The sequence below is a fragment of the Xenopus laevis genome, chromosome 2L (genome assembly GCF_017654675.1).
Source record: "Xenopus laevis strain J_2021 chromosome 2L, Xenopus_laevis_v10.1, whole genome shotgun sequence".
In the NCBI taxonomy this organism is placed as follows: domain Eukaryota; kingdom Metazoa; phylum Chordata; class Amphibia; order Anura; family Pipidae; genus Xenopus; species Xenopus laevis.
The window spans coordinates 126,707,667-126,726,109 of record NC_054373.1 but is presented as its reverse complement, the minus strand read 5'-3'; the positions used below and the strand labels follow the sequence as shown (position 1 = coordinate 126,726,109).

The 18,443-nt window shown below is 41.2% G+C and overlaps 1 protein-coding gene across 13 annotated transcripts in view; it reads left to right on the top strand.

The window, feature by feature from the left end:
• Positions 1–501: 501 nt before the first annotated feature.
• The window catches only part of LOC108708479 (muscleblind-like protein 2), a 105,126-nt gene continuing 87,184 nt past the window's right edge, over positions 502–18,443 (top strand). For 4 of the 13 annotated variants that reach the window (XM_041582413.1, XM_018247237.2, XM_041582423.1 and 1 more), the window contains exon 1: positions 505–980. The gene's annotated coding sequence lies outside the window, so the exon portion shown is untranslated. Of the gene's footprint in view, positions 981–18,443 lie in introns of all 13 variants that reach the window. The other 9 variants (XM_041582417.1, XM_018247242.2, XM_041582420.1 and 6 more) reach the window with 5 other exon arrangements.

Here is an 18,443-nt window from a genome sequence, read left to right as displayed (position 1 = left end):
AGAGCTATACCCGGGCAACAAATAACACCAGAGCTATACCCGGGCAACAAATAACACCAGAGCTATTCCAGGGCAAGCCAACAGGTAACACCAGGGATATATAGTTAGGACACCTTAGATGTTCGTGTGACTATTTTACTACCCAATCACAGAGCATGAGCCCTTTTAAACACCCTCCCTCCCCCCCATATCTACAACCCAGTGTGGTTGCCTGAATAGACAGGACCTGTTGCGTGCTAGTGAGAATCAGTGATTTGATAAACAAAAGTTCTGTAGCCCGTAACAATGATGGCGGAACAACGTTTGGAGAACGGGCCAGGATGACATCACAGGGAGGAAGAAGAATAGGGAAGCTGGAATCAGTCAGGAAAAATAACATAACTGACATGGTAGGAGGGAGGAGTATGAATGGGGCAGGCGGGACCTGTCAGCAGTAAGTAAGAGGAGATCGCGTAACTGTTACAGCAGTGGGGGAGGTGGGATAAGGATTTCTTCAATAGGGAGATTTTAGAGGGGGGAGAAAACAGGACTCGTCTTTAGACATATGTCCTAAAATGGACTGTGTATATACCGAGGCACCACGTGACACACACAGCCAATAGTGTAGAGACCGGTGAAATCTTTCCGCTGTGAGTCCGGTGTGTTTGTGTGCAGCTCAGTGTTACACAGCTGTACTGTATACGCTGTATGAGAGTGAATGAGTCATCCATTAGCCGAGCATTGCCCTTTCCCACTGATTTGAGTGAGTGCTATTGCCGCAGCACACTGTGATCTGGGAGAGATTAGGAAAAAACTCACAAGTGTCCTTGTCCCTCCCTCTTGTGCTCCCACCCCCTGTGCCTGGCTCTCTGACACACGGCGACTCTCACACATCCTCCTTCCTCGCCACTAGCAGCGTGAGCAGCACGGACTGACACGAGCACTTCTACATACACTTCAGCCTGCTTGTCTGTGCCCTGTCACCGCCTCAGGAAAAGCAGGTGAGCAACAAGCTGTCTCCTGTATGGGGCCAGCACCTCCCTGTAGTGTTAGTGCGTGGGGCTGCAGACTGCTGGGATGAGTCTGTGCAACAAGCAGGGGTTTCCATGAATCGGCCGCTCCCTGCTGTGCACTGGGCTCCTGGCTGGATGTCAGCGCTTCCTAGTGTAGGCTGCGGGGGAGGGATCCCAAGTACAGTCGGTGTGTTGCTTCTAAGTTATTAGAGAGTGATAGTAATGGAGTAAAATAGTGTAACGTTATATGGAAGCTTTGTGTGTAGCAGTCATGTATGTGTCAAGTGGCTTCTGGCCGACATTCACACACGTTGTTTGGGTTGCAAATGGGTTGGGGCTGAACTTTTCCTCCTGCACCTTACAATGCCCCTCATGAGCCTCCTGCAGCCTGTATTTATAGGATTTATAGGTGCAAACTTGCCTCCTGCAGCCTGTATTTATAGGATTTATAGGTGCAAACTTGCCTCCAGCAGCCTGTATTTATAGGTGCAAACTTGCCTCCTGCAGCCTGTATTTATAGGTGCAAACTTGCCTCCAGCAGCCTGTATTTATAGGTGCAAACTTGCCTCCAGCAGCCTGTATTTATAGGTGCAAACTTGCCTCCTGCAGCCTGTATTTATAGGTGCAAACTTGCCTCCTGCAGCCTGTATTTATAGGTGCAAACTTGCCTCCTGCAGCCTGTATTTATAGGTGCAAACTTGCCTCCTGCAGCCTGTATTTATAGGTGCAAACTTGCCTCCTGCAACCTGTATTTATAGGTGCAAACTTGCCTCCTGCAACCTGTATTTATAGGTGCAAACTTGCCTCCTGCAACGTGTATTTATAGGTGCAAACTTGCCTCCTGTAACCTGTATTTATAGGTGCAAACTTGCCTCCTGCAGCCTGTATTTATAGGTGCAAACTTGCCTCCAGCAGCCTGGATTTATAGGTGCAAACTTGCCTCCAGCAGCCTGTATTTATAGGTGCAAACTTGCCTCCTGCAACCTGTATTTATAGGTGCAAACTTGCCTCCTGCAACCTGTATTTATAGGTGCAAACTTGCCTCCTGCAACGTGTATTTATAGGTGCAAACTTGCCTCCTGTAACCTGTATTTATAGGTGCAAACTTGCCTCCTGCAGCCTGTATTTATAGGTGCAAACTTGCCTCCAGCAGCCTGTATTTATAGGATTTATAGGTGCAAACTTGCCTCCAGCAGCCTGTATTTATAGGTGCAAACTTGCCACCAGCAACCTGTATTTATAGGTGCAAACTTGCCTCCTGCAGCCTGTATTTATAGGTGCAAACTTGCCTCCTGCAGCCTGTATTTATAGGTGCAAACTTGCCTCCTGCAGCCTGTATTTATAGGTGCAAACTTGCCTCCTGCAGCCTGTATTTATAGGTGCAAACTTGCCTCCTGCAGCCTGTATTTATAGGTGCAAACTTGCCTCCTGCAACCTGTATTTATAGGTGCAAACTTGCCTCCTGCAGCCTGTATTTATAGGTGCAAACTTGCCTCCAGCAGCCTGTATTTATAGGTGCAAACTTGCCTCCTGCAACCTGTATTTATAGGTGCAAACTTGCCTCCTGCAACCTGTATTTATAGGTGCAAACTTGCCTCCTGCAACATGTATTTATAGGTGCAAACTTGCCTCCTGTAACCTGTATTTATAGGTGCAAACTTGCCTCCAGCAGCCTGTATTTATAGGTGCAAACTTGCCTCCAGCAGCCTGTATTTATAGGTGCAAACTTGCCTCCAGCAAACTGTATTTATAGGTGCAAACTTGCCTCCAGCAAACTGTATTTATAGGTGCAAACTTGCCTCCAGCAGCCTGTATTTATAGGTGCAAACTTGCCTCCAGCAGCCTGTATTTATAGGTGCAAACTTGCCTCCAGCAGCCTGTATTTATAGGTGCAAACTTGCCTCCAGCAACCTGTATTTATAGGTGCAAACTTGCCTTCTGCAACCTGTATTTATAGGTGCAAACTTGCCTCCTGCAACCTGTATTTATAGGTGCAAACTTGCCTCCAGCAGCCTGTATTTATAGGTGCAAACTTTCCTCCTGCAACCTGTATTTATAGGTGCAAACTGGCCTCCTGCAACCTGTATTTATAGATGCAAACTTGCCTCCTGCAACCTGTATTTATAGGTGCAAACTTGCCTCCTGCAGCCTGTATTTATAGATGCAAACTTGCCTCCTGCAACCTGTATTTATAGGTGCAAACTTGCCTCCTGCAACCTGTATTTATAGGTGCAAACTTGCCTCCTGCAGCCTGTATTTATAGGTGCAAACTTGCCTCCGGCAGCCTGTATTTATAGGTGCAAACTTGCCTCCGGCAACCTGTATTTATAGGTGCAAACTTGCCTCCAGCAACCTGTATTTATAGGTGCAAACTTGCCTCCTGCAGCCTGTATTTATAGGTGCAAACTTGCCTCCTGCAGCCTGTATTTATAGGTGCAAACTTGCCTCCAGCAGCCTGTATTTATAGGATTTATAGGTGCAAACTTGCCTCCTGCAACCTGTATTTATAGGTGCAAACTTGCCTCCAGCAACCTGTATTTATAGGTGCAAACTTGCCTCCAGCAACCTGTATTTATAGGTGCAAACTTGCCTCCAGCAGCCTGTATTTATAGGTGCAAAATTGCCTCCAGCAGCCTGTATTTATAGGTGCAAACTTGCCTCCAGCAACCTGTATTTATAGGTGCAAACTTGCCTCCTACAGCCTGTATTTATAGGTGCAAACTTGCCTCCTGCAGCCTGTATTTATAGGTGCAAACTTGCCTCCTGCAGCCTGTATTTATAGGTGCATACTTGCCTCCAGCAACCTGTATTTATAGGTGCAAACTTGCCTCCTGCAGCCTGTATTTATAGGTGCAAACTTGCTCCACCTCACCCCTTAGTGATGGACGGCACAGGTCTATATATAAAGTTTGGGAGCAAATGGGTTAAGGTCGGGTGCCCCCGTTACAACCTAGTGCTAGCATAACTGGAAATTACACATGGTTATATACTTGCCTTATTATTTATCTTCATATCTCTATTTTCCATATAAATTGAGCCTGTCATACTGCTTACTTTACCAAAGTAAAATGAAATGTCATGTCTAAACTACAGGGAAACACTGTCGCTGTCCCCCAGTGGCCGAATTATCATGATAAATGGTACATATATCACTTGGATGATTTATCTCTAGAACACGGGGATATTAGCGTTTCACTCTGAAAGAAAGTCACAAACTTGTTCTTCATAATTCATTACTGTCCACTGCTATGTCCCTGTGACTGGCTTATATACATTCCCACTGGAGAATGAGCTTGTTTGTATTACATACACTGTGTGTTAGTGAGGGTATCCTTGCCCTGGCCCAGGTTTTCTTAGTCTGCATTCTGATAATGACTAGACACAAACACTATATACTGTACATTGTTGAGGCAATGATGACAGTTCTTGCTTATGTCTTGAACTGGGTCTCCTAAAGGTGGCCAGATAAAGCTGCCGATATCGGTTGTTTGGACCAATTTGACAGCTTATCTGCCCGTGTATGGGGGCTTCCGACGGGTCTTCCCGAACGATATCTGTCCACGATATAGATCGGGAAGGTTTGATTTTCAACCAACCGACCCGTCGGAAGCCCCTTGGCGTATCGTATTTAGATCGTTCGGCCGAACGTTCGAATTACCCCCGATATAGCCATGTCGTTTATGGCATATCGGGGAAAGATCCGCTTGTTTGGCGATGTCTTTGAATCATTGAGTCTATGGCCAGCTTAACCCCTAGAAATTAATTAGCAGGTAAAATTTACCTGTTGAAAGCAAAGTTTCACACCCACACATTAGACATCTCTACTTTATAAGTGAGATATGAGTGTGATGGCACCAAGACATGGGATGGTAAAGGTGCTTAGACAAGATATTCTTCTGGGTAAAGATTTAATGTAAATCCGTTTTTATGTAGCCAATTATGTCATGCAGTGCCACAATAAAGTAATGTATTGTGGAGGGCAGGTGTGTTTATTCCCTCGCCACCATCCTTATTGAGCACAGTCCCTTGCTCTCAGATGTGATAGCTTTATCTGTAATATCTTTGGAACAACTGTGTTTCTATGCCTCCCATTTCTATCACTTTCATCGCCAGCGTCATAAACCGATCGCACTCCATAAAATGGTTGCTGGGGCTGGGAGGGAGGGTTTTCCTCTGTATTCACCTTTGTTTTTATATAGATTGGCGGTAAAGGGGTATTTTCATGTCATCTGACCCAGCTGTGAGCTCCATAGTCTTATCTGTATGACAGTATCATTTTTAATAAGTTGGCCTATGAGCATATTTAGAGTAGCTCACTTTATATATGGCAGACCCATCAAAGGTGATTTTTAGATACATTTGTATGGGTTATGGGACATTGAAACTGTCTTTTGGGAAATTTACCGAACAACAGTTGTTTGACTGTGTGTTGTAGCAATGGCAGCAGCAGCATAAAAGATCAGCTTTGAGATGTGATGAAACTTTGTTAATGCATAACTGGTGGGACACCACCCAAGGTGTTTTGTCCCATATTCTTTAAAAATCTAAGGAAAGGCCTGACTGTACAAGGGCACATGTACCTACATATGCCTATTTGTTCCTTTATTTACTTTATTTTGAATAAAGTTATAGTGACAGCCTTGGCCAAATGTAAGAGGGACATTCTGACTGGTAACTTGAGCTTCAAATGCCTGAATTAGATGTTATCGTTCTCGGATTTGTTATTTTATACTATGGCTGTGGGAAAGATTGCATTGTTATATATTGAAGCTTGTTTGTAGCTATTTGCTGCTGCCACAGTATTGCTATTGAAAACAAGCGATATGCACAACTGTTCCTAGTTGACCAGATGTAAATGAAGGTGTTTTACAAGTGGCAATTTTTCACCATTGAAAGCTGTATAAAAGACCCATGATTATGTCTTGTTGCTTCTTGAATGGGCCCCACAGGGTGTGAAAGCACATATTTCATTTGTTTTGACTGCACTTGTTCACTTTAACAGAAATGCACTGTTTGTTGTTCTAACTGTTGTGACTGTGACCATACTGTCAACCACACCTGAATGAAACAAAGTTCATAGACTCACCTTTTTCCTCCCAGTTTCTTCTCTTATTTATCATTCAGTTCAGTTTGTCTGCTACTTTATTTGTGGCAAATATTATTGGGTTGTATTCTGGTTAATTATTATTATTGGATAATAATGAAGAGGTGTTTGAAAAAAACAGATGTAGCTCTTACAGGGGTGGTTCTCCTTTAAATTTTAGTATGTTATAGAATGGCCCATTCTAAGCAACTTTTCAATTGGTCTTCATTATTTATTTTTTAAAGTATTTTAATTATTTCCTTTCTTCTTCTGGCCCTATCTAACAACAAATGCGCTGTAAGCCACAAATGTATTGTTATTGTCACTTTTGTATTACTCATTTTCTATTCAGACCTTGTTTTATTCATATTCTAGTTTCTTATTCAAATCAGTGTATGGTTGCTAGGATAATTTGGAAACCACATTTCTGAAATCGCAAACTGCAGAGCTGTTGAATAACTCAAAAACAATTGCAAATTGTCTCAGAATATCACTGTCTACATCATAATAAAAATGATTTTAAAGATGAACAGCCCCTTTAAAGAGATTGTTCACAGAGTAACATAGTTAAGTTGGGTTGAAAAAAGACCAAAGTCCATCAGCTCACCTTTAAATTAACTTTTAGTAAGATGTAGAGAGTGATGTTTTAAACAATTTGCAATTGCTCTTAATTTTTTTTATTATATGTGTTTTTTGGAATTATTTAGCGCTTTGTTCACCAACTTTCTAGTTTGTCTACCTAGCAATGGTGTGAATGGGATGTGTGACTGGAATATGAATGGGAAAGTAATAAAATTGCAGCCTCACAGATTGATAGTAAAAGTTGGAAAGAGTCAGAAGTAGCAGGTAAATAATTCAGAAACAAAAAAAATACTTATTGGAAAGTTTCTAAGAATGGCTAATTTAATAACATACTAAAGTTTACTTTAAGCAAAGTCACATGCACTGAAGTGCATGCAGTTGATTATGCACTGAAATGCATGCAGTTGATTATGCACTGAGGTGCATGCACTTGATTATGCACTGAAGTGCATGCACTTGATTATGCACTGAAGTGCATGCACTTGATTATGCACTGAAGTGCATGCACTTGATTATGCACTGAAGTGCATGCACTTGATTATGCACTGAAGTGCATGCACTTGATTATGCACTGAAGTGCATGCACTTGATTATGCACTGAAGTGCATGCACTTGATTATGCACTGAAGTGCACTGTTCTGTTTTGCAGTTATGTTGTAATATGTATTTATATGGTTTGGACCAGAGCTAAATGTTTTGTCGATCCTGAGATGCACATCTAATTCCATTAGTTCTGGTGAACTCAATGTGCATTAATTCAGATATGAACACAAGGTCTATAAAGTCACAGCAGCATCCAAACAACTTTGCTTGAAGTCAGATTCAAGAATTGAGTGTATGGTGGGACATGGCCAATGAGAGCAAAGTTTGGTTTGGACCAGCACTGTTTGGTCTGATGTTCCACATTGGAATGTATTGTGTGGCAGAAGCAGTGAGTTGAGCAATCTCCGGAGCATGCATGAATTCATAAACGCCCACAGCTTCAATTGTGTAAGGATATGAAGCACTCATACTGTATATGTATTTGACTGATACGTATAGAAGAACTTTCTTCCACATGCAGAGGAAATGTGCTACACACAAAGAAGTTGGTGAGCCGGTCTAGGTGCTTTCATCTCCGTGAAAAATGCCAAAATACTGCCACTGTGTACCTAGCAGGGAACAATAAGTCATTTGTACCCTCTCTGAAATGTTAAACAATTTGAAATAATGTGGAGCTAAACACTTGCATGTAGACTCACGCCTTATGTCTCGAAACTATTTCTCTTGAGCTCTTTACTTTTTGTATCGTTTGTTGGGGTTTTTTCGTATGAAATCTGTACATTCAATCTATATACCTATTAATAGTACAGCCCTGTGGAATATGTTGCCACTTAATAAATAATTGTTAATAATAACATTGTTTGCCCTGGCAGTGCGGGGAACTAGGGTTAGGTCGATATTGGAGGGGGAGCAAGAAAGCAGACAATAGCTGCGGGCGTGTGGGGTTGGGATGCAGGCAAAGAAATGGGTAAGAATGGAAACATTGCATTAGGCTAAAATACTCCTTGACCCTGCCCTATGCCCTGAAATTTCTACAAATGGGATTCTTTTCTTGTTTTTTTTTTATTATTTTATTATTTAAATTCTCAAGGTCTCACGGAAGACAAAGTTACTTTCTGATATGTTTTCAGCTTGTTCATTTTGTTTTCGAAAACCCCGACTGGGTTTGTACCTCACACATGATGTTATGAGGATGTGTTGAATGTAGTCTCTTTTAGGAAAGCATTGCTGACAGCAGTGGTTAAGTTGTACACTTGTGTTTGTAAGGTCAAAGTGCACATTCCTGAAAGAGAATGTCAGGACCTTCTTATTATCCTGCGAAAGTGTTCCCTGCATCTCCTAAAAAAAGAGCAGCTTCCTTTGGACTGGGTATAAATCTGCTCATACTAAATTGTTTCCCTTGGTTTACTGTTTTCTAAATAAGGTTTCATAGCACTGATGGCCATAGACATGAGCCAGACATTGTTTAATTTGCAGACACTTCAGTCATTGCTGGCATTGTAACAGTTCTGCAGCAACTAGATACTTTTGGCACCTACTCTCTAAAGATGTATTGTTACAAAAATGAAAAGAGTATACCAAAAATGGCATTCTTGGAGCCTGCCTTTTATTTTTTTAAAGAACACTTTTTTGTCATTGTTTTGGGACATGTTATCCAGAATATTTGAGACCTGTGGTTTTCAGGATAAATGGTCTTTCTGGAATTTGGATCACCATACCCTAAGGGGGTTATTTATCAAAGGTGGAGTTGATTTTTTTCCATACATTCAAGTTTTTGAGGGTATTTTTCAGTCAAAACTTGAATTTTCAGGTTTAAAACTCGAGATGTACCTGGAAATAGCTTGAATCTGAAAATATTCCAGCTAAAACATGCCCAGGTCATGTAGAAGTCAAAGGAAGAAGTCCCATCAACCATTTGAAGATGTTTATAGCCTTCATGTTCAGGTTTTTTTGTAAAACATTCGAGTTGTGAATGAGATGTGGGAGATGAGCGTTCCATAATTTGGTTTTCCAGATAACTGATCCCATACCTGTACTCACTTGAAAGGACACTATACCTTCATTCTTTTTATTTTCCTTAACTTTTCAGCCACTTACTGACATATTGCCATACCTTAGAATTCCAGTTTGCCCTTCCCCTCTCTGCTGCGGAACACCTCTTCTAACCACAGGCCCTCCTATTTCCCCGCCCAGTCCGCTCATTTCCCCTCACGTTTTCCAGCCCCATCCACCTTTATTTCCTCCTACCTGCCTGTTCCCCCCCACACATGTTATAGTGCCACCCCAAATTATGCCACAACCCCGCCCACAAGTCATGTCAAGGCCTGCCCGACCCAAAGGGCAGTAACAGGCTTTGATGTTCTATGACCTATTTATAGGTTTCTGTAACTACTGTCCTTATCTTTTACAAAGTTGACAATTTTCCCCTATGTAAACATCACAACCTGGCAACCATCAATCATATTTTCATTTTGAGGCATGTGGGACCATCTGTTCATGTCATGTGTCATTGCAATGAAAAAAACAAACATTTTGTTGTATGTATGAAATAGTTAATAAGTGTTCAAATCTCACCCTAACTGACCTTCAAGTTAGTACATCCTTCCAATGCTTCGAGGGCCTCAGGGGAGCCATCTCCACAGTTTGGGAACCAGTGATCTATTGTAATGATGTATTATGCCTATGCAAGACTATATTTGCGTTATATTTTGACACACGCGATTGCTACTCAGGAAAGTTGTACAGGACCAGCTTACATGTCATTGCATCTGTGTGCTTTATATGCTTGTAAATGACCCCTACCATGTCTAGGACTGGAATGTTGCTAAAAAAAAAGTCAAGCACTGGTGGGAAAGTTCTTCGAAGACAGCTAGAAAGGCAAACTGTTCTTAAAGGGATGCTGTCAAAACACATCAGTTAATAGTGCTACTCCAGCAGACTTCTGCACTGAAATCCATTTCTCAAAAGAGCAAACAGATTTATTTATATTCAATTTTGAAATTTGACATGGGGCTAGACCTTTTGTCAATTTCCCAGCTGCCCCTGGTCATGTGACTTGTGCCTGCACTTTAGGAGAGAAATGCTTTCTGGCAGGCTGCTGTTTTTCCTTCTCAATGTAACTGAATGTGTCTCAGTGAGACATGGGTTTTTACTATTGATTGTTGTTCTTAGATCTACCTGGCAGCTGTTATCTGGTTACCTTCCCATTGTTCTTTAGTTTGGCTGCTGGGGAGGAAAGGGAGGGGGTGATATCACTCCAACTTGCAGTACAGCAGTAAAGAGTGATTGAAAGAGCACAAGTCACATGACTTGGGACAGCTGGGAAATTGATAGTATGTCTAGCCCCATGTCAGATTTCAAAATTGAATATAAAAAATCTGTTTGCTCTTTTGAGAAATGGATTTCAGTGCAGAATTCTGCTGGAGCAGCACTATTAACTGATTCATTTTTGGAAAAAAAAATTTTTCCCACGACAGTATCCCTTTAAGATCTACAAAGAGTTCATTTAACTTGAAAATAAAATGATAAAACCACCTTTCTTTTCTAAATTGCATGGCACCATGATCAAAAATAACCATACAGCAGCCAATGACGTGCTCCCTTTCTTAATGCTAAATAAACAGACCATTAATAGCAACTCTTTGATTTGGTTTGTCTCAGATATGAAACTGCATAGGGATATATTAATATCCACCCATTGGCCTATAAATGCTTTGTAATGCGAGAGTCTAACCAGTCATTACTGATTTTGCCATTTGTATAGACCAGGGCTGCCCTGGTAACAGAATGTACAGATATGGATGGTTGCAGATTGCAGATATTTCCTCCGATATGCCCAACAAAGGCAGGTCATATTGGGCTAATTCAATCATTCAGCGCTAGGGCCAGCCTATGATTAAGTGCACTGCGGGGGCACGAAATGCGTCAGGCTATTATTTTTTATACAAGATGTAAAATAAAGATTTTTGTATTACTTTAATAAGATTTTGAGACTCCTGGATTCTACTTGACTTATCAAATTTGTTTGGGGTGACGGATTGGTGCCAGCTTCCCTTTTTTAGGTTTTTTGTCCAAACAATTGCATTACAATGATGGGAGTAGGTGCTGACAAGACGAGGACCACATCAGCTAGCCCATGCAGTCCTCGATTGGATGGGAAAATCAAACCCATCGTATTGACATCAGGCCGATTTTTGGCCTGGTATCGATTGGGGAGTTCGGTAGATAAGCTGCCCAATTGGTCTAAAGGACCTGAATTGGCATCTTAAATCTGTATGGTCACCTTAAGTTTCTCATGATGAATCCATAATTCATGCACTTTGTCATGATCTCGGATTGCTGTTGTGGCAATAGCACTCCATACCAAGGGAAAGGCGATGCATCTGTTTATGCCTTGGCACAGAAGCATACACATTCACCTCTTCGTACATTGGGTCATGTTGACATTAACCAGAATTTCATGTTTTTAGCCAAGCCTCTCATTTTCCTCTAAATATTTCCCAGGATCTCAGCCCATACTTGAAAATCACAGGGGATTTCATTCTAAGGAATGTTTAGATCTGTCAGTTCCGTGGATGCAAACATGTAATTACTCACTGTACATTAAACTAACATACAAAAAACAGTCATTTTTGGGTACAGTTGATAAGGGCTCTTCTATCTAGGAGCCCAGTGGTGCTTTGCCAGCTACATTTTTCCTCCAAGCATGAATTTATTTCTAATTAAAATTAGAAGTTTCCATAGCAACAGTTTAGAGAGATTTCATATAGAGTAAGTTATTTTTCTGTAAACCTAATTTATTGTGTTAGATATTGAGTACACTCACTGGCTCATGGAGTAACATACTGCACATTTGCCCAGTTTAGTTACCCTGTGTAACCAGTGAAATTTTGGTTTCATTGTTATATTATCAATATACTGTTCAAAGCTAATTGATTAATGGTTGCTATAGTTTGCTGATGCTAATTTGTGCCATTACTAAATTATCCTTTATGTTTCAGATGTTAGCTGGCAAATATTTGGCACACAATTATACAGTGTTTATTAGAGAATAGGGGTAAATTCACTAAGGCGCGAAGCGCCGAACGCTAGCGTTAATTCGCTAGCGTTTGGCATTTTCGCTACTGCTCAAATTCACTAACGAACGCTGGCGTAGTTTCGCTAGTGTTACTTCGCAACCTTACGCCAGGCGAATCTTCGCTAGCGACGAAACTACGCAAATTCACTAACTTGCGCAGTGTACTGAATGCTACCTTTTACGCTAGACTTCCTTCGCCACCTCAGACCTGGCGAAGCGCAATAGAGTAGATAGGGATTGTTTAAAAAAAAGTCAAAATTTTTTCTAAGTCCCAAAAAACGCTGGCGTGTTTTCTACATGATGGCTGATAGGCTGAAAAAGATCGAAAATTTTTTGGGGCTCCCCTTCCTCCCCCCTACATTTCCTGACTCATGGCAACTTACCTAGACAGTGGGCACGTGTAGGGAAAAATAAAAATTTTATTTGCAGATTTGAAGGTTTTCTAGGCATTTGTATTGCAGATACGTGTTCCTCCATTGAAATTTGAATTTTGCGCCGTATGCAAATTAGCCTTTGCTAGCGCAACTTCGCTTTATATAGCGAAACAACGCTAGCGCAACTCCGCAACCTTACGCTACCCCTGTGCGCAACTTCGGATTTTAGTGAATTTGCGAATCGCTGGCGAAACTACGCCTGGCGAAGTGTGGCGAAGTTGCACCTGGCGCAACTTCGCATCTTAGTGAATTTGCCCCTAAAGGAGAAGCCAACCTCCCCGAGAACTGAACCACATACTAACCACACCCAGGGAACATCCAGTTACACCTTGATCTTGTCTTTTGCTCTGCCATGCTGGGGGTTAGTAGTTAGTTAGTAGTTATGGGCAAATCTGACAAGTTTCACTTCACCAAAAATTTGTGAAAGTTGAAAATGTGCCAAAATGCATTAAAGTCTTAGGGCGTAAATGTTTTTTCCCAATTACATTGTTTTTCACCCTTTGCAAGTCTATGGGCATCATGTTTGAGGTGAAACTTAGCGAAAAATTTTGATCATCACTAGCGGGAAGGGGGTGGGTCCATGGTGTCACAGGGGAGGGTCAGTGATGTTCCGATTGGCTGATTTTCATGTCAGTGGAGAACCTGCCTGGTGTTTCTTGTTTGGAAAACCGGGCACACTGTCTTGACCCGGCAGCACTTGCACGTGTGGCCAATGGTTTTCTATGTTTGTTTCTTTTAGGAGCCTCAATTATTGATAAAAACACAAAATATATAATACTATAAAATTATTATTATTCTTCTGCATCAGGAACATTAAGGGCAATGGCACATACTGTATTTTATAAACCATATTTCTTCCAGTACAAATGTCCTGTTGAAGATTCCTTCATATATCTGTCATTGTGGATCACCTATGATAAAACATTTGGATCGTGGTTTGAATCTTTAAAGACACAAAATGTTTCTGACTGTGCCATCACCCTAAATATTTGTGTGGAGATTAAGGGACAGATTTATTAAGAGTCGAATTGAAAACTCGAATTCAAATTTTCAAATCCTTACAGAGCATTTGTTTTAGATGGGGCCAGTGAAAGCTGGAAAAAGTCAGAAGAAGAAGGCAACTAATTCAAAAACTATAAAAAAACCAAAAACAATGAAGACCAGTTCAAAAGTTGCTTAGAATTAGCGATTCCATAACATACTAAAAGTTAACTTAAAGGTGAACCACTCCTTTAAATGCCTTCCAGCTGCTGATTGTGCAAAACGTGTGTTTTTATTGAATGATTGTTGATAAGTTATCTTTATCTTCCACTCAACATATCTTTTAGCAGTTATTGTGAATTTGGAACAAAAAAATTATTGCTGGTAAACAATTTCATCGCAGTTATAGTTTACATATTTGGTTATTTTTGAGAAACTGAAGATTGTGGTTTCATAATTCATTTTCAAAACTTCAAGGCCAATAATGTGTAATAACTGTAAAAGTTTACAGAAAAATATATATTAGTATATTAGTACTGGCAGGCAGTTTGGAGGGGCTTTTGGTACGTGGGGTTTACCGTAGTTCTCTTTTAATCCTGCTTGAATGCCAAGAAACAATGACAGTGATGTCAAAAGGCTTTGACTGACGTCCCTCATCAATTGCAAGTGGGGATGGAGATAGAAGAGAGGCAAAGCTACATATGCAGGCAGTAATATAGGCACAGTATTCAGCAGATGTGAGAAGCCTGCCAAATATAATTACTTGCCTTTAGGGATGTCGCGGACTGTTCGCCTGCGAACTTGTTCGCGCGAACATCGACTGTTCGCGTTCGCCGAATGTTCGCGAACGTCGCGCGACGTTCGCCAATTTGGGTTCGCCTTAGCTGGCGCTTTTTTTTGCCATTTCTTCCCCAGACCAGCAGATACATGGCAGCCAATCAGGAAGCTCTCCCTCCTGGACCACCCCCACACCCCCTGGACCACTCCCCTTCCATATATAAACTGAAGCCCTGCAGCGTTTTTTCATTCTGCCTGTGTGTGCTTGGAAGAGCTAGTGTAGGGAGAGAGCTGTTAGTGATTTGAGGGACAGTTGATAGTAACTTTGCTGGCTAGTAATCTACTTGATACTGCTCTGTATTGTAGGGACAGAACTCTGCAGGGATTTGAGGGACATTTTAGGTTAGGTAGCTTTGCTGGCTAGTAATCTACCTTCTACTGCAGTGCTCTGTATGTAGCTGCTGTGGGCACTGATCTCTTCTGATCTCATCTGCTGACTGCTGTAATAACCCAATAGTCCTTGTAAGGACTGCTTTTATTTTCTTTTTTGTTTTTTTACTTTGCTACTATAAGAGCCCAGTGCTATTAGTCTAGCTGTGTTGGGGAGTGGGACTGGTGTGCTACTGTGCTGCTCCTAGTAGTTCAGCACCAACCAGAGTAATTTTCTTTTTTTAATATACATATATTTTTTTTTATTTTACTTATCTTACTGTTCTTTAACGTGTCCAGTGCTGTTCGCTGTTCTTCATAGTAGTGCACCAATAGTAGTGCACTTGCAGGCATTATTTGCCCAGTGTGTTCTTCAAACAACTGCCACCTAGCTGTGTGAGCTTGTTCACATTCTGTCTAAATATCAATAATAATACCGTCTCCAGAAACACCACCCGAGTGACGTTTTTCAAGCAGCAATAATATATTCCGTATCCACTACTGTAGTAGTGTATACGTTGACCTTGTAGGCATTGTTTGCCCAGTGTGTTCTTCAAACAACTGCCATCTAGCTGTGTGAGCTTTTTCACATTCTGTCTAAATATCAATAATAATACCGTCTATAGAAACACCACCTGAGTGACGTTGTTCAAGCAGCAATAATATATTCCGTATCCACTGCTGTAGTAGTGTATACGTTGACCTTGTAGGCATTGTTTGCCCAGTGTGTTCTTCAAACATCTGCCATCTAGCTGTGTGAGCTTTTTCACATTCTGTCTAAATATCAATAATAATACCGTCTCCAGAAACACCACCTGAGTGACGTTTTCCAAGCAGCAATAATATATTCCGTATCCACTACTGTATACGTTGCCCTTGCAGGCATTGTTTGTCCAGTCTTTAACCAAGTGCCACCTAGCTGTGTGAGCTTTTTCACATTCCGTGTCCAGAAACATCACCTGAGTGACGTAGTGTGATTTCTGCCCTTTACAGCACAAAACGCAGCGCTGTGTCAACAATGGATTTTTCAGATACATTTTTGCCCTTGATCCCCCTCTGGCATGCCACTGTCCAGGTCGTTGCACCCTTTAAACAACTTTAAAATCATTTTTCTGGCCAGAAATGTCTTTTCTAGCTTTTAAAATTCGCCTTCCCATTGAAGTCTATGGGGTTCGCGACGTTCGCGAACCGTTCGCATTTTTGACGCAAGTTCGCGAATATGTTCGCAAACTTTTTTTCCGACGTTCGCTACATCCCTGCTTGCCTTACAACATAGTAAAGCAGCTGCCTCCTTGGCATCTGATGCCTGTATTCTGAATAAACACTGTGCATACATAGCGACCACTTAATTTAGCTCTCTAGGTACCCTAACCCCCATATGTAATAAAAGGCACAACGTTTTCCAAGGTTGAGCAACCCATAGCTACCAATACAATGCATGCATTTCCACAGGTAACCTGATTTCTGATGATTGCTTGCTAAAGGTGACTTGACCTGTAGCAAAATTTGAATTATACATCCTCATTGATTAATGATTTTGCATCTTCTACACTAAAGAAGCTGTATCCCAGCTAGTGTTGCCACCTTTTCTATTGAGGGAAAATGAGCATGGAGAGGGGTGGATGACTTTCGAGGGCAGGCTAGTGACGTTGGGGGCAAGCCAGTGGAGGGGTTTATGACTTTGAGGGAGGGGCTGGTGATGACACTGATGACATGGCGTTCAGCGATTGGCTGATTGACATGCCATTAACTTCAATGTCCTGTCCGTATTTCCTAATTTGGGAATCCGGACAGGCCCTTCCAAAAACCGGGCTGTCCGGGTAAAATCCGGACATGTGGCAACCCTAATTCCAGCCTCCACAGGGTTTCACAAATTTTTTTTTTTTTTGTTAAATTAAGAGATGTTCTCCATTGATACAGGTATTATGTAGAAGCATGGTTAGTACTTGCTATTGGAAACTTTCTCTTGGAAACAGTATTCACTAGTCTATCAAGTAATAAAAGGGTGCTTTTAAAAGTAAAATTTTCTAGTATATTATTACTACATTTTGGTTTCTTAATAGAAATGCTAAATACTAATAAAGAACTAAATACTTTAATATACATATTAAGCTGCTCACAAATAGACCACAGTGTAAGGAGCGCTCGCAGGCACTTTCGTCCTTAACGGCATCTTCCCCAAGATGGCGGCGCCCAGGGGGAACCACGTGGATGTCGGACACCAGTGTGCCAATCCGGGAGCAGTTTCATGACGCCATCAACGTGCAACATCATCGTGTGATGCATGACGTCATCACACAGGTTTTAGCGTGACGATTCACCTATAAAAGGACGCCAGAGGCTTACATACTTTGCCCAATTATAGGTTCAACTCTGTTGTGTTCTTGAGTGTGATTTATCATTATTTAATTCCTGATCTTGATTTTGGCCTTTATCTTGACTACGAGCCTTCGGGCCTTGACACAGAGCAGGAGAATGCTCCAAAGCTCCATTCGAATCCCATTCTTTGTTTTTTGCCATTGTCATTTGCCACTGAAACTTGACAAACATACGGTTTAACACGTTGTTTTAGCATTTTATTGATATACCGGTGTTGATGTGATAATATCTTATACACCTCATCACTGCAACTGTACATTTGTGGCTTGTGTTCTTAGCTTTTATTCTGACATCCATCTTTCAGTTTTTACATGTACAGAACTGCTATTTAAATCCCCCGCATGATTTTGCTTACCAGCCATTAAGCGCTCCAATAAATTACTCATGCTTGGATTTACGTATGCATTTTGTCTTTGTTCCCCTCTGTTCTGTGTTGGTGGGAAGTAAAGATATTGAGAAATCTTGCTCAGACAACGGAATATTAACGTTTTCCTGCCAGAATAGTTTCCCCTGCATTGCTTCTGGGTATTGCTAAACTAGGCTGCCAATTATAGGTATGGGATCCGTTATCCGGAAACCCGCTATCCAGAGAGCTCTGAATTACAGAAAGGCCATATCCTATAGATTCCATTTTATCTAAATTATCCAAATTTTGAAAAATGATTTCCCCTTTCTCTGTAATAATAAAACAATACCTTGTACTTGATTCAAATTAAGATAGTTAATCATTATTGGAAGCAAAACCAGCCTATTGGGGTTATTTAACATTTACAATATTTTCTAATAGACATAAAGGAATTGTTCAGTAAAAAATGAAAACAGGGTAAATCGCTAGGCTGTGCAAAATAAAAAATGTTTCTAATATAGTTAGTTAGCCAAAAATGTAATGTATAAAGGATGGAGTGACTTGATGTCTAACATAACAGAACACTACTTCCTTCTTTGCAGCTCTCTTGGCTTCCACTGATTGGTTACCAGGCAGTATGATCAATTGCAAACTCACTGAATAGTTATGCCCCATGTACCCTCCCTTAAAGCTCTGACTAACTCAGAGTTAGAGAGCTGAAAAGCAGGAAGTAGTGTTCTGGCTATTATGCTAGACATCCAGTCACTCCAGACTTTTTACATTACATTTTTGGCTAACTAAATATATTAGAACATTTTTT